This window comes from Schistocerca americana, chromosome 5 (genome assembly GCF_021461395.2).
Source record: "Schistocerca americana isolate TAMUIC-IGC-003095 chromosome 5, iqSchAmer2.1, whole genome shotgun sequence".
NCBI lineage: Eukaryota > Metazoa > Arthropoda > Insecta > Orthoptera > Acrididae > Schistocerca > Schistocerca americana.
Window position 1 is genome coordinate 49,426,126 of NC_060123.1, and position 27,663 is coordinate 49,453,788.

Genomic DNA, 27,663 nt, shown 5'->3' on the forward strand with positions numbered 1-27,663 from the left:
GAGACTCTTCGTGCTCGCATTGTGGACGGCTGTGATGCAATACGCCATTCTCCAGGGCTGCATCAGCGCATCAGGGATTCCATGCGACGGAGGGTGGATGCATGTATCCTCGCTAACGGAGGACATTTTGAACATTTCCTGTAACAAAGTGTTTGAAGTCACGCTGGTAGGTTCTGTTGCTGCGCGTTTCCATTCTATGATTAATGTGATTTGAAGAGAAGTAATAAAATGAGCTCTAACATGGAAAGTAAGCGTGTCCGGACACACGTCCACAAAACATATTTTCTTTCTTTGTGTGTGAGGAATGTTTCCTGAAAGTTTGACCGTACCTTTTTGTAACACCCTGTATATTATCGGCGAATATTCTTTTTAATAAAATAATTTTTAAAGTAATAACATATGAATAATCATTTTTGGAGTGGACCATGAAACGAAAAAATTTACAACTGCTGTCGAAGATTGGCTCTCTGATAGTAAAGACATGGAAGTGCTTCGCCTCGGCGACAATGGAATGAGACGAAAAACCCTTGCGGAGCGTTTCCAGGATTTGTTTCTGTATAAACGACTGTTTTTTTGAATTCAAGAATTTTCTCTCTGGCACACAAGGAGGTGTTAAGAGAAGATATCCTTAATCTACATTTGGAAACACTTCTTCTATCAATTTATTTTGCATAGGTAGTGTGTCAAAGAGTTTCACTGCGCCACATTCCACCACTTCCTGTGCCAAATTTAGATTTATTACGGGTAATGCAGATAATTTTTCTTTCTAGTGTTGTCATTGTGTGTATCTCTGTTACTCTCAAACTCAAATGGATTGTTGATAACAAATCTGATAAGTAATGAATGTACTCTGAGGCTGCGAATGATATTTACAGCTGGTTCAAGAGAGTCCCGTAACAAGTACGTGTGTGAACCATACACGTAATCCTAATTACTTTCTTTTGTGGTATGATTACATTTTTCCTGAATGAGGAGTTACCGCAGAATATTATCCTGTAAGACATCAGTGAATCAAAATATGAAAAATATGGTGACGTACTGACGTATTTATCCAAAAATTTGGCAACTATTCTCATGGTAGAGATAGCCGAACCTAAATGTTTTAGTAGGTCAACCGCACACAGTTTAAACTCAGTAATACAATCACTGCTTCTCAGACATCAGTTTGAGCTAACAACACTTCAGTCCGCACTCACGCATGTCACTGCCCTTACAACACTACACCACTTAGGTTAGTACCATCCTGGAAATTTCTCTGTGAAAATTAATGAAATTTAGATGAAATCTCGCATAGGGTAATTACTTTTTCTCATCATTCATATCCTATTATTAATAATAAATACTTGAACCGCTTATTCCGAATGCAGACTTCCTTAATGACTTCTCCTTACTATCTTTTCGTCGGAATTCGATAATTAATGTTCTACCTCTTATCGCACTTCCACTTCTTGCCTTCCGTCGACATTTATCTCGCCTTAATATTCATTAGCTATTTAATACAGCTTTGCTCCAGTCGTGATTCTGCCTAACTCCCCTGACGAAGCGACGTACTGTCTCTCCATCCGATAGTCGGCGTCTAAATCTCTCTACTGTCTGTAAACGCACGCGTTCTCAAATCGAAGAACTCGCATTGTCGGGTTTGCAGTGTCTAACCAATATCCATCTCCCAAAGAACTTGACGCTGGTAGGTGTGTTACCCTTACACTGTCATCTTTATCAATTGCTACAGTTTCAAAACTCGATCGAATATTCAACTGGCGGTCACATCGAATCAAATTAGCCATTTTTTCGGTACTTGCCTCCATTTTTGATGTGGAAGCGCGTCCCGGGCGTGAGTCCTCTTCAGCGTCTTCTCAGGTTTCTTGGAAACGCTTGAATCAATTAAGATCTGGCGAAAGCGATAAACACTCTTCGCCCTCCAGTTCATTTACAAGAAAAAAAGGTTTCAGTAGCAGTTTTTTCAAGTTTCATCTGGAACTTCACGACAATTCGTTGATTTATTGTCACACTGTGTCTCCAAATTGATTTCTCGTCTTTTTTGTGTAAGTTGTTTCGAACAGGAAACATCGTCTGCGCAGCATCTTCCTTTACGGAAGCCTACTTGCTGTTCTAGGAAAAGTGATTCGGAAATGTTTGGAAGCCTTTCCAGTAATTACTTTGCCGTAGATTTTATAGTAGGGATTCACAAGACTGACTCCCGTGTAATTACTTGCGTTACTTCCGTCCCATTTTTTAAACATTGAAATAACTTTAGCACATATCCATTCTCCTGCTATTTCACCTGTATGCCAACACGTATTACATATATGGAGCATTCTGAATTCAGCTCTGAGTTAATTCCATCTAATCCTGGTACTTTTTTCTGTTTTGTTTCCTTGAATAGATAGTATGTATCGACTTTGAGAAGGAATTTGACCGCAGCCACAAAAAAAGTTCAGGTCAATAATGGAGAAAAGGGGATGCCAAGGTTTATACAAAAAAAAAAACACCGGAATGGAATAGATACTGTCAAAGAACTGACACCAAAAATAGAGATAAACCAAAGAGTAAGGCAAGACTGTAGTATGTCACCAATCAACATGTCTTCAGAAAGGGATTCTGACATTGCTCAGCCCCATGAACCATGGACCTTGCCGTTGGTGAGGAGGCTTGCGTCCCTCAGCGATATAGATAGCCGTACCGTGGGTGCAACCACAACGGAGGGGTATCTGTTGAGAGGTCAGACAAACGTGTGGTTCCTGAAGAGGGGCAACAGCCTATTGAGAATTTGCTGGGGCAACACTCTGGATGATTCACTGATCTGGCCTTGTAACACTAACCAAAACGGCCTTGCTATGCTAGTACTGCGAATGGCTAAAAGCAAGGGAAAACTACAGCCGTAATTTTTCCCGACCGCTTACGGCTTTACCGTATGGTTAAATGATGATGGCGTCCTCTTGGGTAATATATTCCGGAGGTAAAACAGTCCCCCATTTGGATCTCCAGGTGGGGACTACTCAGGAGGACGTTGTTATCAGGAGAAAGAAAACTGGCGTTCTACGGGTCGGAGCGTGGAATGTCAGATCCCTTAATCGGGCAGGTAGGTTAGGAAATTTAAAAAGGGAAATGGATAGGTCAAAGTTAGATACAGTGGGAATTAGTGAAGTTCGGTGGCAGGAGAAACAAGACTTCTGGTCAGGTGAATACTGGGTTATAAATACAAAATCAAATAGGGGTAAGGCAGGAGCAGGTTTAATAATGAATAAAAAAATGGGAATGCGGCTAAGCTACTACAAAGAGCGTAGTGAATGAATTATTGTGGCCAAGATAGATACGAAGCTCACGCCTACCACAGTAGTACAAGTTTATATGGCAACTAGCTCCGCAGATGACGAAGAGATTGATGAAATGTATGATGAGATAAAAGAAATTATTCAGATAGTGAAAGGAGATGAAAATTTAATAGTCACGGGTGACTGGAACTCGATAGTACGAAAAGGAAGAGAAGGAAACGTAGTAGATTAATATGGAATGTGGGTAAGAAGTGAAAGAGGAAGCCGCCTGGTGGAATTTTGCACAAAGCATAACTTAATCATAGCTAACACATGGTTCAGGAATCATAAAAGAAGTTTGTATACATGGAAGAATCCTGGAGATACTGGAAGGTTTCAGATAGATTATATAATGGTAAGACAGAGATTTAGGGAATATTGCAGCGGCAGATATGAATTCTGACCACACTGTATTGGTTATGAACTGTAGATTAAAACGGAAGAAACGGCAAAAAGGTGGTAATTTAAGGAGATGGGACCTGGATAAACTGACTAAAGCAGAGGTTGTACAGGGTTTCAGGGAGAGCGTAAGGGACCAGTTGACAGGAATGGCGCCGCACGCGATTAGCCAAGTGGTCTGAGGCGCTGCAGTCATGGCGGAGGTTCGAGTCCTCCCTCTGGCATGGGTCTGTGTGTTTGTCCATAGGCTAATTTAGGTTAAGTAGAGTGTAAGCTTAGGGACTGATGACCTTAGCAGTTAAGTCCCAAATGTTTTCACACACATTTGAACATTTAGACAACAATGGCGGAAAGAAATACAGTAGAAGAAGAATGGGTTGCTTTGAAAGATAAAATAATGAAGGCGGCAGACAATCAAGTAGGTAAAAAGACGAGGGGTAGTAGAAATGCTTGGGTTACAGAAGAGATATTCAATTTAATTCATGAAGGGAGAAAACACAAAAATGCAGTAAATGAAGCAGGCAAAAAGGAATACAAACGTCTCAAAAATAAGATAGACTGGAAGTCCAAAATTGCTAAGAAGGGATGGCTAGAGGACAAATGTAAGGATGTGGAGGCGTATATCACTAGGGGTATGATAGATACTGCCTACAGGAAATTTAAGACTCCTTTGGAGAAAAGAGAACCACTTGCATGAATATCAAGAGCTCAGATGGAAACCCAGTTCTAAGTAAAGAAGGGAAAGCAGAAAGGTGGAAGAAGTATATAGAGGGTCTATACAAGGGCAATGTTCTTGAGGACAATATTATGGAAATGGAAGAGGATGTAGATGAAGATGAAATGGGAGATACGATACTGCGTGAAGCATTTGACAGAGCACTGAAAGACCTAAGCCGAAACAAGGCCCCGGGAGTAGACAACATTCCAATAGAACTACCGATTGCCTTGGAAGAGCCAGTCCTGACAAAACTCTACCATCCGGTGAGCAAGATGTATGAGACAAGCGAAATATCCTCAGACTTCAAGAAGAATATAATAATTCCGATCTCAAAGGAAGCAGGTGTTGACAGATGTGGAAATTACCGAACTATCGGTTTAATAAGCCACGGCTGCAAAATACTAACACGAATTCTTTACAGACGAAAGGAAAAACTGGTAGAAGCCGACCTCGGGGAAGATCGATTTGGATTCCGTAGAAATGTTGGAACACGTGAGGCAATACTGACCTTACGACTTATCTTAGAAGAAAGATTAAGAAAAGGCAAGCCTACGTTTCTAGCATTTGTAGACTTAGAGAAAGCTTTTGACAATGTTGACTGGAATAGTCTATTTCAAATTCTGAGGGTGGCAGGGGTAAAATACAAGGAGCGAAAGGCTATTTACAATTTTTACGGAAACCAGATGGCAGTTATAAGAGTCGAGGGGCATGAAAGGGAAGCAGTGGTTGGGAAGGGAGTGAGAGAGGGTTGTAGCATATCCCCGATGTTATTGAATCTGTATATTGAACAAGCAGTAAAGGAAACAAACGAAAAATTTGGAGTAGGAATTAAAATCCATGGAGGCGAAGTAAAAACTTTGAGGCTCGCCGATGACATTGAAATTCTATCAGAGACAGCAAATGTACTGGAAGAGCAGCTGAACGGAATGGACAGTGTCTTGAAAGGAGGATATGAGATGAACATCAACAAAAGGAAAATGAGGATAATGGAATGAAGTCGAACTGAATCGGGTGATGCTGCGGGAATTAGATTAGGAAATGAGACGCTTAAAATAGTAAATGAGTTTTGCTATTTGGGGAGAAAAATATCTGATGATGGTCGAAGTAGAGAGGATATAAAATGTAGACTGGCAATGGCAAGGAAAGCGTTTCTGAAGAAGAGAAATTTGTTAACATCGAGTATAGATTTAAGTGTCAGGAAGTCGTATCTGAAAGTATTGGTGAAGATTAGATGGGTAGATCACTTAACTAATGAATAGAATTGGGGAGAAATTTGTGGCACAACTTGACTAGAAGAAGTGATCGGTTGGTAGGACATGTTCTGAGACCACGAGGGATCACCAATTTAGTATTGGAGGGCAGTGTGAAGGGTAAAAATCGTAGAGAGGGACCAAGAGATGAATACACTAAACAGATTCAGAAAGACGTAGGCTGCAGTAGGTACTGGGATATGAAGATGATTGCACAGGATAGAGTAGCGTGGAGAGGTGCATCAAACCAGTCTCTGGACTGAAGACCACAACAACAACACTGGAAAACAGTTAAATTCTGAAGATATCATGCCTAAAAAATTGGAGACGAAAGCTTGTCTACAGTTTTCACAGGAATCATGTTGTAATTAATAGAGTCAGGAAATAGCCCGTGAGTCCACTGGGTTTCCAGACTGGATTAATTTGAAACACAGAAAGAGTTAAGACGGTGGTTTTAATGCTTCAGGTTTTCTACGTGGTCTCTCATTAATTGAGTACAACGCACCTAATCTTCATACAACCATGTGAAATTTATACCAGCTTAATAATTTTCTTTTCTTTAACGTTTCGTATCCACACTGACGAAAAATGAAAATTGTTACACCATGAAGGAATTGTGCGACATAAACTAAAGTTGGTAGACGTGCTCCAACGTCTGAAAGGTGATGTATATTCATATTTCGCGCCAGAAGCATACGAGGATGCATATCAGGTTTACTTTAATTACCTTCCAGACTGGACATGGTGAGTTGATATTAGACAAGAAAGCCCTTAAGGCGACAGAGTCGCCATTATCAGCACCTCACTGAATCTGAATGAGGTCGTGTAATAGGGCTACGAGAAGCTGGTCATTCATTCTGCGATTCTGCAGAATGACTTACGCAAGAAGATCGGGCTCCGGGTGGCCACATGGCAGTGCCAAGAGGGAAGATCATCGTGTTTGACGTATGGCTCCAGCGCATCGTACTGCAACTGCAGCAGCACTATGAGCAGCAATTGGCAGCACAGTGGCACAAAGAACTGTTACGAATCGGTTACTTCAAGGACAGCTGCAAGCCACACGCCGCGCACGTGTACTGACCTCAAACCACCGCCATTTGTGACTTCAGTGGTGTCAAGTGGGAGCTCACTGGAGGGTATGTTGGAGGTCTGTTGTGTTGTCTGATGAAGGCTGCTTCTGCTTCAGTTCGATTGGTGGCCATATTTTGGTTAGAAGAGGCCAATTCATGACCTGCAACCAACCTATGTGCACGCTAGACACGCTGGACCTAGACCTGGATTAATGGTCTGGAGTGTGACTTTCTATCCCAGCCTGAGCACTCTCGTCGTTAATGCACTCGCCCTAACGGCTTGTTTGTATGACAGTCAGGTGACTGGGCTGTTGCATTGCCATTCATGAACAGCATTCCTAGGGATGTTTTCCAACAGGATAACGCTCGCACATACAACGCTGTTGTAGCCCAACCTGCTCTACAGAGTGTCGACATGTTGCCTTGGCCTGCTCGAACAGCATTCATAGGGCTATTTTCCAACAGGATAACGCTCACACATACACCGCTGTTGTAGCCCAACATGCTCTACAGAGTGTCGATATGTTGGGTTGGCCTTCTCGAACAGCATTCCTAGGGATGTATTCCAACAGGATAACGCTCGCACACTCACTGCTGATGTAGCCCAACATATTCTACAGTGTGTCGACATGTTGCATTGGCCTGCTCGAACAGCATTCCTAGATATGTTTTCCAACAGGATAACGCTCGCACATACACCGCTGCTGCAGCCCAAAATGCTCTACAGAGTGTCGACATGTTGCCTTGGCCTGCTCGAACAGCATTCCTAAGGATGTTTTCCAACAGGATAACGCTCGCACATACACCGCTGTTGTAGCCCAACATCCTCTACAGAGTGCTGACATGTTGCATTGGCCCATTTGAACAGCATTCCTAGGGATGTTTTCATACAGGACAACGCACGAATATACACTGCTGTTGTAGCCCAACATGCTCTACAGAGTGTGGACATTTGCCTTGGCCTGCTCGAGCAGCATACATAGCGATGTTTTCCAACAGGATAACGCTCGCACATATACCGCTGTTGTAGCCCAACATGCTCTACAGAGTGTCGACATGTTGCCTTGGCCTGCTCGAACAGCATTCCTAGGGATGTTTTCCAACAGGATAACGCTCGCACGTACACAGCTGATGTAGCCCAACACGAGCTACAGAGTGGCAACATGTGGCCTTGGCCTGCTCGAACAGCAATCCTAGAGACGTTTTCCAACAGGATAACGCTCACACATACACCGCTGTTGTAGCCCAACATGCTCTACAGAGTGTTGACATGTTGCCTTGGCCTGCTCGAACAGCATTCATACGGGTTTTCCAACAGGATAAAGCTTGCACATACACCGCTGTTGTAGCCCAACATGCTCTATAGTGTGTGGACATGTTGCATTGGCCTGCTCGAACAGCATTCATAGGGATGCTTTCCAACAGCATAACGCTCGCACATACACCGCTGTTGTAGCCCAACATGCTCTACAGAGTGTCGACATGTTGCCTTGGTCTGCTCGAACAGCATTCCTAGGGATGATTTCCAACAGGATAACGCTCGCACATACACTGTTGTTGTAGCCCTACATACCCTACAGAGTGTCAACATGTTGCCTTGGCCTGCTCGAACAGCATTCCTAGGGACGTTTTCGAACAGGATAACGCTCGCACATACACCGCTGTTGTAGCCGAACATGCTCTACAGAGTGTTGACATGTTGCCTTGGCCTCCTCGAACAGCATTCATACGGATGTTTTCCAACAGGATAACGCTCGCACATACACCACTGTTGTAGCCCAACATGCTCTACAGAGTGTGGACATGTTGCATTGGCCTGCTCGAACAGCATTCATAGGGATGCTTTCCAACAGGATAACGCTCGCATATACACCGCTTTTGTAGCCCAACGTGCTCTACAGAGTGTTGACACGTTGCATTGGCCTGCTCGAACAGTTTTGCTAGGAATGATTTCCAACAGGATAACGCTCGCACATACACTGCTGTTGTAGCCCAACATGCTCTACAGAGTGTGGACAAGTTGCTTTGGCCTGCTCGAACAGCATTCCTAGGGATGTTTTCCAACAGGATAACACTCGCATATACAATGCTGATGGAGCCCAACATGCTCTACAGAGTGTCGACATGTTGCCTTGGCCTGCTCGAACAGCATTCCTAGGGATGTTTTCCAACAGGATAACGCTCGCACATACACCGCTGTTGTAGCCCAACCTGCTCTACAGCGTGTGGACATGTTGCCTTGGCCTCCTCGAACAGCAATCCTAGGGATGTTTTCCAACAGGATAACGCTCGCACATACACCGCTGTTGTAGCCCAACATGCTCTACAGAGTGTGGACATGTTGCCTTGGCCTGTTCGAAGAGCATTCCTAGGGATGTTTTTCAACAGGATAACGCTCGCACATACACCGCTGTTGTAGCCCAACATGCTCTACAGAGTGTCGACATGTTGCCTTGGCCTGCTCGAACAGCATTCCTAGGGATATTTTCCAACAGGATAACGCTCGCACATACACCGTTGTAGCCCAACATGCTCTTCAGAGTGCCAACATGTTGCCTTGGCCTGCTCGAACAGCACTCATAGGGATGTTTTCCAACAGGATAATGCTCGCACATACACCGTTGTTGTAGCCCAACATGCTCCACAGAGTGTGGACATGTTGCCTTGGCCTGCTCGAACAGCATTCCTAGGGATGTTTTCCAACGGGATAACGCTCGCACGTACACAGCTGATGTAGCCAAACACGAGCTACAGAGTGGCAACATGTGGCCTTGTCCTGCTCGAACAGCATTCCTTGGGACGTTTTCCAACAGGATAACGCTCGCACATACACCGCTGTTGTAGCCCAACGTGCTCTACAGAGTGTTGACATGTTGCCTTGGCCTGCTCGAACAGCATACATACGGATAATTTCCAACAGGATAAAGCTTGCACATACACCGCTGTTGTAGCCCAACATGCTCTATAGTGTGTGGACATGTTGCATTAGCCTGCTCGAACAGCATTCATAGGGATGATTTCCAACAGGATAACGCTCACATCTAAACCGCTGTTGTAGCCCAACATGCTCTACAGAGTGTTGACATGTTGCCTTGCCCTGCTCGAACAGCATTCCTAGGGATGATTTCCAACAGGATAACGCTCGCACATTCACCGCTGTTGTAGCCCAACATGCTCTACAGAGTGTCGACATGTTGCCTTGGCCTGCTCGAACAGCATTCATAGGGATGTTTTCCAACAGGATAACGCTCATACATACACCGTTGTTGTAGCCCAACATGCCCTACAGAGTGTCAACATGTTGCCTTGGCCTGCTCGAACAGCATTCATAGGGATGTTTTCCAACAGGATAACGCCCTCACATACACCGCTGTTGTAGCCCAACATGCTCTACAGAGTGTGAACCTGTTGCCTTGGCCTGCTCGAACAGTATCCATAACGATGTTTTCCAACAGGTTAATGCTCGCACATACACCGCTGTTGTAGCCCAACTTGCTTTACAGAGTGTGGACATGTTGCCTTGGCCTGCTCGAACAGCATTCCTAGGGATGTTTTCCAACAGGATAACGCTCGCACATACACCGCTGTTGTAGCCCAACATGCTCTACAGAGTGTGGACATGTTGCATTGGCCTGCTCGAACAGCATTCATAGGGATGCTTTCCAACAGGATAACGCTCGCATATACACCGCTGTTGTAGCCCAACGTGCTCTACAGAGTGTTGACACGTTGCATTGGCCTGCTCGAACAGCTTTGCTGGGGATGATTTCCAACAGGATAACGCTCGCACATACACTGCTGTTGTAGCCCAACATGCTCTACAGAGTGTGGACAAGTTGCTTTGGCCTGCTCGAAGAGCATTCCTAGGGATGTTTTCCAACAGGATAACGCTCGCACATACAATGCTGATGTAGCCCAACCTGCTCTACAGAGTGTGGACATGTTGCCTTGGCCTGCTCGAACAGCATTCATAGCGATGTTTTCCAACAGGATAATGCTCGCACATACACCGCTGTTGTAGCCCTACTTGCTTTACAGAGTGTGGACATGTTGCCTTGGCCTGCTCGAACAGCATTCCTAGGGGTGTTTTCCAACAGGATAACGCTCGCACATACACCGCTGTTGTAGCCCAACATGCTCTACAGAGTGTCGACATGTTGCCTTGGCCTGCTCGAACAGCATTTCTAGGGATGTTTTCCAACAGGATAACGCTCGCACATACACCGTTGTTGTAGCCCAACACGCTCTACAGAGTGGCGACATGTTGCCTTGGCCTGCTCAAACAGCATTCCTAGGGACGTTTTCCAACAGGATAACGCTCGCACATACACCGCTGTTGTAGCCCAACATGCTCTACAGAGTGTCGACATGTTGCCTTGGCCTGCTCGAACAGCATTTCTAGGGATGTTTTCCAACAGGATAACGCTCGCACATACACCGCTGTTGTAGCCCAACGTGCTCTACAGAGTGTTGACATGTTGCCTTGGCCTGCTCGAACAGCATACATACGGATAATTTCCAACAGGATAAAGCTTGCACATACACCGCTGTTGTAGCCCAACATGCTCTATAGTGTGTGGACATGTTGCATTAGCCTGCTCGAACAGCATTCATAGGGATGATTTCCAACAGGATAACGCTCACATCTAAACCGCTGTTGTAGCCCAACATGCTCTACAGAGTGTTGACATGTTGCCTTGCCCTGCTCGAACAGCATTCCTAGGGATGATTTCCAACAGGATAACGCTCGCACATTCACCGCTGTTGTAGCCCAACATGCTCTACAGAGTGTCGACATGTTGCCTTGGCCTGCTCGAACAGCATTCATAGGGATGTTTTCCAACAGGATAACGCTCATACATACACCGTTGTTGTAGCCCAACATGCCCTACAGAGTGTCAACATGTTGCCTTGGCCTGCTCGAACAGCATTCCTAGGGATGTTTTCCAACAGGATAACGCTCGCACATACACCGCTGTTGTAGCCCAACATGCTCTACAGAGTGTGGACAAGTTGCTTTGGCCTGCTCGAACAGCATTCCTAGGGATGTTTTCCAACAGGATAACGCTCGCACATACAATGCTGATGTAGCCCAACATGCTCTACAGAGTCTCGACATGTTGCCTTGGCCTGCTCGAACAGCATTCCTAGGGATGTTTTCCAACAGGATAACGCACGCACATACACCGCTGTTGTAGCCCAACCTGCTCTACAGAGTGTGGACATGTTGCCTTGGCCTGCTCGAACAGCATTCATAGCGATGTTTTCCAACAGGATAATGCTCGCACATACACCGCTGTTGTAGCCCTACTTGCTTTACAGAGTGTGGACATGTTGCCTTGGCCTGCTCGAACAGCATTCCTAGGGGTGTTTTCCAACAGGATAACGCTCGCACATACACCGCTGTTGTAGCCCAACATGCTCTACAGAGTGTCGACATGTTGCCTTGGCCTGCTCGAACAGCATTTCTAGGGATGTTTTCCAACAGGATAACGCTCGCACATACACCGCTGTTGTAGCCCAACGTGCTCTACAGAGTGTTGACATGTTGCCTTGGCCTGCTCGAACAGCATACATACGGATAATTTCCAACAGGATAAAGCTTGCACATACACCGCTGTTGTAGCCCAACATGCTCTATAGTGTGTGGACATGTTGCATTAGCCTGCTCGAACAGCATTCATAGGGATGATTTCCAACAGGATAACGCTCACATCTAAACCGCTGTTGTAGCCCAACATGCTCTACAGAGTGTTGACATGTTGCCTTGCCCTGCTCGAACAGCATTCCTAGGGATGATTTCCAACAGGATAACGCTCGCACATTCACCGCTGTTGTAGCCCAACATGCTCTACAGAGTGTCGACATGTTGCCTTGGCCTGCTTGAACAGCATTCATAGGGATGTTTTCCAACAGGATAACGCTCATACATACACCGTTGTTGTAGCCCAACATGCCCTACAGAGTGTCAACATGTTGCCTTGGCCTGCTCGAACAGCATTCATAGGGATGTTTTCCAACAGGATAACGCCCTCACATACACCGCTGTTGTAGCCCAACATGCTCTACAGAGTGTGAACCTGTTGCCTTGGCCTGCTCGAACAGTATTCATAACGATGTTTTCCAACAGGTTAATGCTCGCACATACACCGCTGTTGTAGCCCAACTTGCTTTACAGAGTGTGGACATGTTGCCTTGGCCTGCTCGAACAGCATTCCTAGGGATGTTTTCCAACAGGATAACGCTCGCACATACACCGCTGTTGTAGCCCAACATGCTCTACAGAGTGTGGACATGTTGCATTGGCCTGCTCGAACAGCATTCATAGGGATGCTTTCCAACAGGATAACGCTCGCATATACACCGCTGTTGTAGCCCAACGTGCTCTACAGAGTGTTGACACGTTGCATTGGCCTGCTCGAACAGCTTTGCTGGGGATGATTTCCAACAGGATAACGCTCGCACATACACTGCTGTTGTAGCCCAACATGCTCTACAGAGTGTGGACAAGTTGCTTTGGCCTGCTCGAAGAGCATTCCTAGGGATGTTTTCCAACAGGATAACGCTCGCACATACAATGCTGATGTAGCCCAACATGCTCTACAGAGTGTCGACATGTTGCCTTGGCCTGCTCGAACAGCATTCCTAGGGATGTTTTCCAACAGGATAACGCTCGCACATACACCGCTGTTGTAGCCCAACCTGCTCTACAGAGTGTGGACATGTTGCCTTGGCCTCCTCGAACAGCATTCATAGGGATGTTTTCCAACAGGATAACGCTCGCACATACACCGCTGTTGTAGCCCAACATGCTCTACAGAGTGTGGACATGTTGCCTTGGCCTGTTCGAAGAGCAATCCTAGGGATGTTTTTCAACAGGATAACGCTCGCACATACACCGTTGTTGTAGCCCAACATGCTCTACAGAGTGTCAACATGTTGCCTTGGGCTGCTCGAACAGCATTCCTAGGGATGTTTTCCAACAGGATAACGCACGCACATACACCGCTGTTGTAGCCCAACCTGCTCTACAGAGTGTGGACATGTTGCCTTGGCCTGCTCGAACAGCATTCATAGCGATGTTTTCCAACAGGATAATGCTCGCACATACACCGCTGTTGTAGCCCTACTTGCTTTACAGAGTGTGGACATGTTGCCTTGGCCTGCTCGAACAGCATTCCTAGGGGTGTTTTCCAACAGGATAACGCTCGCACATACACCGCTGTTGTAGCCCAACATGCTCTACAGAGTGTCGACATGTTGCCTTGGCCTGCTCGAACAGCATTTCTAGGGATGTTTTCCAACAGGATAACGCTCGCACATACACCGTTGTTGTAGCCCAACACGCTCTACAGAGTGGCGACATGTTGCCTTGGCCTGCTCAAACAGCATTCCTAGGGACGTTTTCCAACAGGATAACGCTCGCACATACACCGCTGTTGTAGCCCAACATGCTCTACAGAGTGTTGACATGTTGCCTTGGCCTCCTCGAACAGCATTCATACGGATGTTTTCCAACAGGATAACGCTCGCACATACACCACTGTTGTAGCCCAACATGCTCTACAGAGTGTGGACATGTTGCATTGGCCGGCTCAAACAGCATTCATAGGGATGTTTTCCAACAGGATAACGCTCGCACATACAATGCTGATGTAGCCCAACATGCTCTACAGAGTGTCGACATGTTGCCTTGGCCTGCTCGAAGAGCAATCCTAGGGATGTTTTTCAACAGGATAACGCTCGCACATACACCGTTGTTGTAGCCCAACATGCTCTACAGAGTGTCAACATGTTGCCTTGGGCTGCTCGAACAGCACTCATAGGGATGTTTTCCAACAGGATAACGCTCTCACATACACCGCTGTTGTAGCCCAACATGCTCTACAGAGTGTGGACATGTTGCCTTGGCCTGCTCGAGCAGCATTCATAGGGATGTTTTCCAACAGGATAACGCTCGCACATACACCGCTGTTGTAGCCCAACATGCTCTACAGAGAGTCGACATGTTGCCTTGGCCTGCTCGAACAGCATTCCTAGGGATGTTTTCCAACAGGATAACGCTCGCACGTACACAGCTGATGTAGCCCAACACGAGCTACAGAGTGGCAACATATGGCCTTGTCCTGCTCGAACAGCATTCCTTGGGGCGTTTTCCAACAGGATAACGCTCGCACATACACCGCTGTTGTAGCCCAATGTGCTCTACAGAGTGATGACATGTTGCCTTGGCCTGCTCGAACAGCATTTATACGGATGTTTTCCAACAGGATAAAGCTTGCACGTACACCACTGTTGTAGCCCAACATGCTCTATAGTGTGTGGACATGTTGCATTGGCCTGCTCGAACAGCATTCATAGGGATGCTTTCCAACAGGATAACGCTCACATATAAGCCGCTGTTGCAGCCCAACATGCTCTACAGAGTGTTGACATGTTGCCTTGGCCTGCTCGAACAGCATTCCTAGGGATGATTTCCTACAGGATAACGCTCGCACATTCACCGCTGTTGTAGCCCAACATGCTCTACAGAGTGTCGACATGTTGCCTTGGCCTGCTCGAACAGCATTCCTAGGGATGTTTTCCAACAGGATAACGCTCACACATACACCGTTGTTGTAGCCCAACATGCCCTACAGAGTGTCAACATGTTGCCTTGGCCTGCTCGAACAGCATTCATAGGGATGTTTTCCAACAGGATAACGCCCTCACATACACCGCTGTTGTAGCCCAACATGCTCTACAGAGTGTGGACATGTTGCCTTGGCCTGTTCGAACAGCATTCCTAGGGATGTTTTCCAACAGGATAACGCTCGCACATACACCGCTGTTGTAGCCCAACATGCTCTACAGAGTGTGGACAAGTTGCTTTGGCCTGCTCGAACAGCATTCCTAGGGATGTTTTCCAACAGGATAACGCTCGCACATACAATGCTGATGTAGCCCAACATGCTCTACAGAGTCTCGACATGTTGCCTTGGCCTGCTCGAACAGCATTCCTAGGGATGTTTTCCAACAGGATAACGCACGCACATACACCGCTGTTGTAGCCCAACCTGCTCTACAGAGTGTGGACATGTTGCCTTGGCCTGCTCGAACAGCATTCATAGCGATGTTTTCCAACAGGATAATGCTCGCACATACACCGCTGTTGTAGCCCTACTTGCTTTACAGAGTGTGGACATGTTGCCTTGGCCTGCTCGAACAGCATTCCTAGGGGTGTTTTCCAACAGGATAACGCTCGCACATACACCGCTGTTGTAGCCCAACATGCTCTACAGAGTGTCGACATGTTGCCTTGGCCTGCTCGAACAGCATTTCTAGGGATGTTTTCCAACAGGATAACGCTCGCACATACACCGTTGTTGTAGCCCAACACGCTCTACAGAGTGGCGACATGTTGCCTTGGCCTGCTCAAACAGCATTCCTAGGGACGTTTTCCAACAGGATAACACTCGCACATACACCGCTGTTGTAGCCCAACATGCTCTACAGAGTGTTGACATGTTGCCTTGGCCTCCTCGAACAGCATTCATACGGATGTTTTCCAACAGGATAACGCTCGCACATACACCACTGTTGTAGCCCAACATGCTCTACAGAGTGTGGACATGTTGCATTGGCCGGCTCAAACAGCATTCATAGGGATGTTTTCCAACAGGATAACGCTCGCACATACAATGCTGATGTAGCCCAACATGCTCTACAGAGTGTCGACATGTTGCCTTGGCCTGCTCGAAGAGCAATCCTAGGGATGTTTTTCAACAGGATAACGCTCGCACATGCACCGTTGTTGTAGCCCAACATGCTCTACAGAGTGTCAACATGTTGCCTTGGGCTGCTCGAACAGCACTCATAGGGATGTTTTCCAACAGGATAACGCTCTCACATACACCGCTGTTGTAGCCCAACATGCTCTACAGAGTGTGGACATGTTGCCTTGGCCTGCTCGAGCAGCATTCATAGGGATGTTTTCCAACAGGATAACGCTCGCACATACACCGCTGTTGTAGCCCAACATGCTCTACAGAGTGTCGACATGTTGCCTTGGCCTGCTCGAACAGCATTCCTAGGGATGTTTTCTAACAGGATAACGCTCGCACGTACACAGCTGATGTAGCCCAACACGAGCTACAGAGTGGCAACATATGGCCTTGTCCTGCTCGAACAGCATTCCTTGGGGCGTTTTCCAACAGGATAACGCTCGCACATACACCGCTGTTGTAGCCCAATGTGCTCTACAGAGTGTTGACATGTTGCCTTGGCCTGCTCGAACAGCATTTATACGGATGTTTTCCAACGGGATAAAGCTTGCACGTACACCACTGTTGTAGCCCAACATGCTCTATAGTGTGTGGACATGTTGCATTGGCCTGCTCGAACAGCATTCATAGGGATGCTTTCCAACAGGATAACGCTCACATATAAGCCGCTGTTGCAGCCCAACATGCTCTACAGAGTGTTGACATGTTGCCTTGGCCTGCTCGAACAGCATTCCTAGGGATGATTTCCTACAGGATAACGCTCGCACATTCACCGCTGTTGTAGCCCAACATGCTCTACAGAGTGTCGACATGTTGCCTTGGCCTGCTCGAACAGCATTCCTAGGGATGTTTTCCAACAGGATAACGCTCACACATACACCGTTGTTGTAGCCCAACATGCCCTACAGAGTGTCAACATGTTGCCTTGGCCTGCTCGAACAGCATTCATAGGGATGTTTTCCAACAGGATAACGCCCTCACATACACTGCTGTTGTAGCCCAACATGCTCTACAGAGTGTGGACATGTTGCCTTGGCCTGTTCGAACAGCATTCCTAGGGATGTTTTCCAACAGGATAACGCTCGCACATACACCGCTGTTGTAGCCCAACATGCTCTACAGAGTGTGGACGAGTTGCTTTGGCCTGCTCGAACAGCATTCCTAGGGATGTTTTCCAACAGGATAACGCTCGCACATACAATGCTGATGTAGCCCAACATGCTCTACAGAGTCTCGACATGTTGCCTTGGCCTGCTCGAACAGCATTCCTAGGGATGTTTTCCAACTGGATAACGCACGCACATACACCGCTGTTGTAGCCCAACCTGCTCTACAGAGTGTGGACATGTTGCCTTGGCCTGCTCGAACAGCATTCATAGCGATGTTTTCCAACAGGATAATGCTCGCACATACACCGCTGTTGTAGCCCTACTTGCTTTACATTGTGTGGACATGTTGCCTTGGCCTGCTCGAACAGCATTCCTAGGGGTGTTTTCCAACAGGATAACGCTCGCACATACTCCGCTGTTGTAGCCCAACATGCTCTACAGAGTGTCGACATGTTGCCTTGGCCTGCTCGAACAGCATTTCTAGGGATGTTTTCCAACAGGATAACGCTCGCACATACACCGTTGTTGTAGCCCAACACGCTCTACAGAGTGGCGACATGTTGCCTTGGCCTGCTCAAACAGCATTCCTAGGGACGTTTTCCAACAGGATAACGCTCGCACATACACCGCTGTTGTAGCCCAACATGCTCTACAGAGTGTTGACATGTTGCCTTGGCCTCCTCGAACAGCATTCATACGGATGTTTTCCAACAGGATAACGCTCGCACATACACCACTGTTGTAGCCCAACATGCTCTACAGAGTGTGGACATGTTGCATTGGCCGGCTCAAACAGCATTCATAGGGATGTTTTCCAACAGGATAACGCTCGCACATACAATGCTGATGTAGCCCTACATGCTCTACAGAGTGTCGACATGTTGCCTTGGCCTGCTCGAACAGCATTCCTAGGGTTGTTTTCCAACAGGATAACGCTCGCACTTACACCGCTGTTGTAGCCCAACCTGCTCTACAGAGTGTGGACATGTTGCCTTGGCGTGCTCGTACAGCATTCATAGCGATGTTTTCCAACAGGATAACGCTCGCACACACACCGCTGTTGTAGCCCAACATGCTTTACAGAGTGTGGACATGTTGCCTTGGCCTGCTCGAACAGCATTCATAGGGATGTTTTCCAACAGGATAACACTCGCACATACACCGCTGTTGTAGCCCAACATGCTTTACAGAGAGTCTACATGTTGCATTGGCCTGCTCGAACAGCATTCATAGGGACGTTTTCCAACAGGATAACGCCCGCACATACACCGCTGTTGTAGCCCATCATGCTCTACAGAGTGTTGACATGTTGCATTGGCCTGCTCGAACAGCATTCCTAGGGATCTTTTCCAATAGGATAACGCTCGCATGTACACCGCTGATGTAGCCCAACATGCTCCACAGAGTGTCGACACGTTGCCTTGGCCTGCTCGAACAGCATTCCTAGGGAAGTTTTTCTACAGCATAACACTCGCACATACACCGCTGTTGTAGCCCAACATGCTTTACAGAGTGTGGACATGTTGCCTTGCCTGCTCGAACAGCATTCCTAGGGATGTTTTCCAACAGGATAACGCTCGCACATACACCGCTGTTGTAGCTCAACATGCTTTACAGAGTGTTGGCATGTTGCATTGGCCTGTTTGAACAGCATTCCTAGGGATTTTTTCCAACAGGATAACGCTCGCACATACACCGCTGTTGTAGCCCAACATGCTCTACAGAGTGTGGACATGTTGCCTTGGCCTGTTCGAAGAGCATTCCTAGGGAGTTTTTCCAACAGGATAACGCTCGCACATACACCGCTGTTGTAGCCCAACATGCTCTACAGAGTGTCGACATGTTGCCTTGGCCTGCTCGAACAGCATTCCTATGGGATGTTATCCAACAGGATAACGCTCGCACATACACCGCTGTTGTAGCCCAACATGCTCTACAGAGTGTTGGCATGTTGCATTGAGCTGTTTGAACAGCATTCCTAGGGATTTTTTCCAACTGGATAACGCTCGCACATACACCGCTGTTGTAGCCCAACATGCCCTTCAGAGTGTGGACATGTTGCCTTGGCCTGTTGGAAGAGCATTCCTAGGGATGTTTTCCAACAGGATAACGCTCGCACATACACCGCTGTTGTAGCCCAACATAATCTACAGAGTGTCGACATGTTGCCTTGGCCTTCTCGAACAGCATTCTTAGGGATGTTTTCCAACAGGATAACGCTCGTACATACACCGTTGTTGTAGCCCAACATGCTCTACAGAGTGTCAACATGTTGCCTTGGGCTGCTCGAACAGCACTCATAGGGATGTTTTCCAACAGGATAACGCTCTTACATACACCGCTGTTGTAGCCCAACATGCTCTACAGAGTGTGAACATGTTGCCTTGGCCTGCTCGAGCAGCATTCATAGGGATGTTTTCCAACAGGATAACGCTCGCACATACACCGCTGTTGTAGCCCAACATGCTCTACAGAGTGTCGACATGTTGCCTTGGCCTGCTCGAACAGCATTCCTAGGGATGTTTTCCAACAGGATAACGCTCGCACGTACACAGCTGATGTAGCCCAACACGAGCTACAGAGTGGCAACATATGGCCTTGTCCTGCTCGAACAGCATTCCTTGGGGCGTTTTCCAACAGGATAACGCTCGCACATACACCGCTGTTGTAGCCCAATGTGCTCTACAGAGTGTTGACATGTTGCCTTGGCCTGCTCGAACAGCTTTTATACGGATGTTTTCCAACAGGATAAAGCTTGCACGTACACCACTGTTGTAGCCCAACATGCTCTATAGTGTGTGGACATGTTGCATTGGCCTGCTCGAACAGCATTCATAGGGATGCTTTCCAACAGGATAACGCTCACATATAAGCCGCTGTTGCAGCCCAACATGCTCTACAGAGTGTTGACATGTTGCCTTGGCCTGCTCGAACAGCATTCCTAGGGATGATTTCCTACAGGATAACGCTCGCACATTCACCGCTGTTGTAGCCCAACATGCTCTACAGAGTGTCGACATGTTGCCTTGGCCTGCTCGAACAGCATTCCTAGGGATGTTTTCCAACAGGATAACGCTCACACATACACCGTTGTTGTAGCCCAACATGCCCTACAGAGTGTCAACATGTTGCCTTGGCCTGCTCGAACAGCATTCATAGGGATGTTTTCCAACAGGATAACGCCCTCACATACACCGCTGTTGTAGCCCAACATGCTCTACAGAGTGTGGACATGTTGCCTTGGCCTGTTCGAACAGCATTCCTAGGGATGTTTTCCAACAGGATAACGCTCGCACATACACCGCTGTTGTAGCCCAACATGCTCTACAGAGTGTGGACAAGTTGCTTTGGCCTGCTCGAACAGCATTCCTAGGGATGTTTTCCAACAGGATAACGCTCGCACATACAATGCTGATGTAGCCCAACATGCTCTACAGAGTCTCGACATGTTGCCTTGGCCTGCTCGAACAGCATTCCTAGGGATGTTTTCCATCAGGATAACGCACGCACATACACCGCTGTTGTAGCCCAACCTGCTCTACAGAGTGTGGACATGTTGCCTTGGCCTGCTCGAACAGCATTCATAGCGATGTTTTCCAACAGGATAATGCTCGCACATACACCGCTGTTGTAGCCCTACTTGCTTTACAGAGTGTGGACATGTTGCCTTGGCCTGCTCGAACAGCATTCCTAGGGGTGTTTTCCAACAGGATAACGCTCGCACATACACCGCTGTTGTAGCCCAACATGCTCTACAGAGTGTCGACATGTTGCCTTGGCCTGCTCGAACAGCATTTCTAGGGATGTTTTCCAACAGGATAACGCTCGCACATACACCGTTGTTGTAGCCCAACACGCTCTACAGAGTGGCGACATGTTGCCTTGGCCTGCTCAAACAGCATTCCTAGGGACGTTTTCCAACAGGATAACGCTCGCACATACACCGCTGTTGTAGCTTAACATGCTCTACAGAGTGTTGACATGTTGCCTTGGCCTCCTCGAACAGCATTCATACGGATGTTTTCCAACAGGATAACGCTCGCACATACACCACTGTTGTAGCCCAACATGCTCTACAGAGTGTGGACATGTTGCATTGGCCGGCTCAAACAGCATTCATAGGGATGTTTTCCAACAGGATAACGCTCGCACATACAATGCTGATGTAGCCCAACATGCTCTACAGAGTGTCGACATGTTGCCTTGGCCTGCTCGAACAGCATTCCTAGGGTTGTTTTCCAACAGGATAACGCTCGCACTTACACCGCTGTTGTAGCCCAACCTGCTCAACAGAGTGTGGACATGTTGCCTTGGCGTGCTCGTACAGCATTCATAGCAATGTTTTCCAACAGGATAACGCTCGCACACACACCGCTGTTGTAGCCCAACATGCTTTACAGAGTGTGGACATGTTGCCTTGGCCTGCTCGAACAGCATTCATAGGGATGTTTTCCAACAGGATAACACTCGCACATACACCGCTGTTGTAGCCCAACATGCTTTACAGAGAGTCTACATGTTGCATTGGCCTGCTCGAACAGCATTCATAGGGACGTTTTCCAACAGGATAACGCCCGCACATACACCGCTGTTGTAGCCCATCATGCTCTACAGAGTGTTGACATGTTGCATTGGCCAGCTCGAACAGCATTCCTAGGGATCTTTTCCAATAGGATAACGCTCGCACGTACACCGCTGATGTAGCCCAACATGCTCCACAGAGTGTCGACACGTTGCCTTGGCCTGCTCGAACAGCATTCCTAGGGAAGTTTTTCTACAGCATAACACTCGCACATACACCACTGTTGTAGCCCAACATGCTTTACAGAGTGTGGACGTGTTGCCTTGCCTGCTCGAACAGCATTCCTAGGGATGTTTTCCAACAGGATAACGCTCGCACATACACCGCTGTTGTAGCTCAACATGCTTTACAGAGTGTTGGCATGTTGCATTGGCCTGTTTGAACAGCATTCCTAGGGATTTTTTCCAACAGGATAACGCTCTCACATACACCGCTGTTGTAGCCCAACATGCTCTACAGAGTGTGGACATGTTGCCTTATCCTGTTCGAAGAGCATTCCTAGGGAGTTTTTCCAACAGGATAACGCTCGCACATACACCGCTGTTGTAGCCCAACATGCTCTACAGAGTGTCGACATGTTGCCTTGGCCTGCTCGAACAGCATTCCTAGGGATGTTTTCCAACAGGATAACGCTCACACATACACCGTTGTTGTAGCCCAACATGCCCTACAGAGTGTCAACATGTTGCCTTGGCCTGCTCGAACAGCATTCATAGGGATGTTTTCCAACAGGATAACGCCCTCACATACACCGCTGTTGTAGCCCAACATGCTCTACAGAGTGTGGACATGTTGCCTTGGCCTGTTCGAACAGCATTCCTAGGGACGTTTTCCAACAGGATAACGCTCGCACATACACCGCTGTTGTAGCCCAACATGCTCTACAGAGTGTGGACAAGTTGCTTTGGCCTGCTCGAACAGCATTCCTAGGGATGTTTTCCAACAGGATAACGCTCGCACATACAATGCTGATGTAGCCCAACATGCTCTACAGAGTCTCGACATGTTGCCTTGGCCTGCTCGAACAGCATTCCTAGGGATGTTTTCCAACAGGATAACGCACGCACATACACCGCTGTTGTAGCCCAACCTGCTCTACAGAGTGTGGACATGTTGCCTTGGCCTGCTCGAACAGCATTCATAGCGATGTTTTCCAACAGGATAATGCTCGCACATACACCGCTGTTGTAGCCCTACTTGCTTTACAGAGTGTGGACATGTTGCCTTGGCCTGCTCGAACAGCATTCCTAGGGGTGTTTTCCAACTGGATAACGCTCGCACATACACCGCTGTTGTAGCCCAACATGCTCTACAGAGTGTCGACATGTTGCCTTGGCCTGCTCGAACAGCATTTCTAGGGATGTTTTCCAACAGGATAACGCTCGCACATACACCGTTGTTGTAGCCCAACACGCTCTACAGAGTGGCGACATGTTGCCTTGGCCTGCTCAAACAGCATTCCTAGGGACGTTTTCCAACAGGATAACGCTCGCACATACACCGCTGTTGTAGCCCAACATGCTCTACAGAGTGTTGACATGTTGCCTTGGCCTCCTCGAACAGCATTCATACGGATGTTTTCCAACAGGATAACGCTCGCACATACACCACTGTTGTAGCCCAACATGCTCTACAGAGTGTGGACATGTTGCATTGGCCGGCTCAAACAGCATTCATAGGGATGTTTTCCAACAGGATAACGCTCGCACATACAATGCTGATGTAGCCCAACATGCTCTACAGAGTGTCGACATGTTGCCTTGGCCTGCTCGAACAGCATTCCTAGGGTTGTTTTCCAACAGGATAACGCTCGCACTTACACCGCTGTTGTAGCCCAACCTGCTCTACAGAGTGTGGACATGTTGCCTTGGCGTGCTCGTACAGCATTCATAGCGATGTTTTCCAACAGGATAACGCTCGCACACACACCGCTGTTGTAGCCCAACATGCTTTACAGAGTGTGGACATGTTGCCTTGGCCTGCTCGAACAGCATTCATAGGGATGTTTTCCAACAGGATAACACTCGCACATACACCGCTGTTGTAGCCCAACATGCTTTACAGAGAGTCTACATGTTGCATTGGCCTGCTCGAACAGCATTCATAGGGACGTTTTCCAACAGGATAACGCCCGCACATACACCGCTGTTGTAGCCCATCATGCTCTACAGAGTGTTGACATGTTGCATTGGCCTGCTCGAACAGCATTCCTAGGGATCTTTTCCAATAGGATAACGCTCGCACGTACACCGCTGATGTAGCCCAACATGCTCCACAGAGTGTCGACACGTTGCCTTGGCCTGCTCGAACAGCATTCCTAGGGAAGTTTTTCTACAGCATAACACTCGCACATACACCGCTGTTGTAGCCCAACATGCTTTACAGAGTGTGGACATGTTGCCTTGCCTGCTCGAACAGCATTCCTAGGGATGTTTTCCAACAGGATAACGCTCGCACATACACCGCTGTTGTAGCTCAACATGCTTTACAGAGTGTTGGCATGTTGCATTGGCCTGTTTGAACAGCATTCCTACGGATTTTTTCCAACAGGATAACGCTCGCACATACACCGCTGTTGTAGCCCAACATGCTCTACAGAGTGTGGACATGTTGCCTTGGCCTGTTCGAAGAGCATTCCTAGGGAGTTTTTCCAACAGGATAACGCTCGCACATACACCGCTGTTGTAGCCCAACATGCTCTACAGAGTGTCGACATGTTGCCTTGGCCTGCTCGAACAGCATTCCTATGGGATGTTATCCAACAGGATAACGCTCGCACATACACCGCTGTTGTAGCCCAACATGCTCTACAGAGTGTTGGCATGTTGCATTGAGCTGTTTGAACAGCATTCCTAGGGATTTTTTCCAACTGGATAACGCTCGCACATACACCGCTGTTGTAGCCCAACATGCCCTTCAGAGTGTGGACATGTTGCCTTGGCCTGTTGGAAGAGCATTCCTAGGGATGTTTTCCAACAGGATAACGCTCGCACATACACCGCTGTTGTAGCCCAACATAATCTACAGAGTGTCGACATGTTGCCTTGGCCTTCTCGAACAGCATTCTTAGGGATGTTTTCCAACAGGATAACGCTCGTACATACACCGTTGTTGTAGCCCAACATGCTCTACAGAGTGTCAACATGTTGCCTTGGCCTGCTCGAACAGCACTCATAGGGATGTTTTCCAACAGGATAACGCTCTCACACACACCGCTGTTGTAGCCCAACATGCTCTACAGTGTGTGGACATGTTGCCTTGGCCTGCTCGAACAGCATTCCTAGGGATGTTTTCCAACAGGATAACGCTCGCTCATACACTGCTGATGTAGCCCAACACGCTCTACAGAGTGGCGACATGTTGCCTTGGCCTGCTCAAACAGCATTCCTAGGGACGTTTTCCAACAGGATAACGCTCGCACATACACCGCTGTTGTAGCCCAACATGCTCTACAGAGTGTTGACATGTTGCCTTGGCTTCCTCGAACAGCATTGATACGGATCTTTTCCAACATGATACCGCACGCACATACACCACTGTTGTAGCCCAACATGCTCTACAGAGTGTGGACATGTTGCCTTGGCCTGCTCAAACAGCATTCATAGGAATGTTTTCCAACAGGATAACACTCGCACATACACCGCTGTTGTAGCCCAACATGCTCTACAGAGTGTCGACATGTTGAACTGGCCTGCTCGAACAGCATTCATAGGGATGCTTTCCAACAGGATAACGCTCGCATATACACCGCTATTGTAGCCCAACATGCTCTACAGAGTGTTGACATGTTGCATTGGCCTGCTCGAACAGCATTCCTAGGGGTGTTTTCCAATAGGATAACGCTCGCACATACAGCGCTGTTGTAGCCCAACATGCGCCACAGAGTGTCAACACGTTGCCTTGGCCTGCTCGAACAGCATTCCTAGGGAAGTTTTTCTACAGCATAACACTCGCACATACACCGCTGTTGTAGCCCAACATCCTCTACAGAGTGTGTACAAGTTGCCTTGGCCTGCTCCAACAGCATTCATAGGATGTTTTCCAACAGGATAACGCTTGCAAATACACCGCTGTTGTAGCTCAACATGCTCTACAGGGTGTCGACATGTTGCCTTGGCCTGCTCGAACAGCATTCCTAGGGATGTTTTCCAACAGGATAACGCTCTCACATACACCACTGTTGTAGCCCAACATGCTCTACAGAGTGTCGACATGTTGCATTGGCCTGCTCGAACAGCATTCGTAGGGATGCTTTCTAACAGGATAACGCCCGCATATATACCGCTGTTGTAGCCTAACATGCTCTACTGAGTGTTGACATGTTGCATTGGCCTGCTCTAACAGCAATCCTAGGGGTGTTTTCCAACAGGATAACGCTCGCACATACACCACTGTTGTAGCCCTACATGCTCTACAGAGAGTGGACATGTTGCCTTGATCTGCTCGAACAGCATTCCTACGGATGTTTTCCAACAGGATAACGCTCGCACATACACCGCTGTTGTAGCCGAACATGCTCTACAGAGGTGGACATGTTGCCTTGGCCTGCTCGAACAGCATTCCTACGGATGTTTTCCAACAGGATAACGTTCGCACATACACCGCTGTTGTAGCCCAACATGCTTTACAGAGTGTGGTCATGTTGCCTTGGCCTGCTCGAACAGCATTCCTAGGGATGTTTTCCAACAGGATAACGCTCGCACATACACCGCTGTTGTAGCCCAACATGCTCTACAGAGTGTTGGCATCTTGCATTGGCCTGTTCGAATAGCATTCCTAGGGATGTTTTCCAACAGGATAACGCTCGCACATACACCGCTGTTGTAGCCCAACAGGCTCTACAGAGTGTCGACATGTTGCCTTGGCCTGCTCGAACAGCATTCCTAGGGATGTTTTCCAACAGGATAACGCTCGCACATACACCACTGTTGTAGCCCAACATGCTCTACAGAGTGTTGGCATGTTGCTTTGGCCTGTTTGAACAGCATTCCTAGGGATTTTTTCCAACAGGATAACGCTCGCTCATACACCGCTGTTGAAGACAACATGGTCTACAGAGTGTGGACATGTTGCCTTGGCCTGTTCGAAGAGCATTCCTAGGGATGTTTTCCAACAGGATAACGCTCGCACATACACCGCTGTTGTAGCCCAACATGATCTACAGAGTGTCGACACGTTGCCTTGGCCTGCTCGAACAGCATTCCTAGGGATGTTTTCCAACAGGATAACGATCGCACATACACCGTTGTTGTAGCCCAACATGCTCTACAGAGTGTCAACATGTTGCCTTGGCCTGCTCGAACAGCACTCATAAGGATGTTTTCCAACAGGATAACGCTCTCACATACACCGCTGTTGTAGCCCAACATGCTCTACAGAGTGTGGACATGTTGCCTTGGCCTGCTCGAACAGCATTCCTAGGGATGTTTTCCAACAGGATAAGGCTCGCTCATACACTGC

General features: G+C 47.7%; 1 protein-coding gene across 1 annotated transcript in view; it reads left to right on the top strand.

Moving 5' to 3' along the window:
• Window positions 1-27,663, top strand: part of LOC124616766 (basic salivary proline-rich protein 1-like) — a 270,539-nt gene that overhangs the window by 132,981 nt on the left and 109,895 nt on the right. The window lies entirely within an intron of this gene.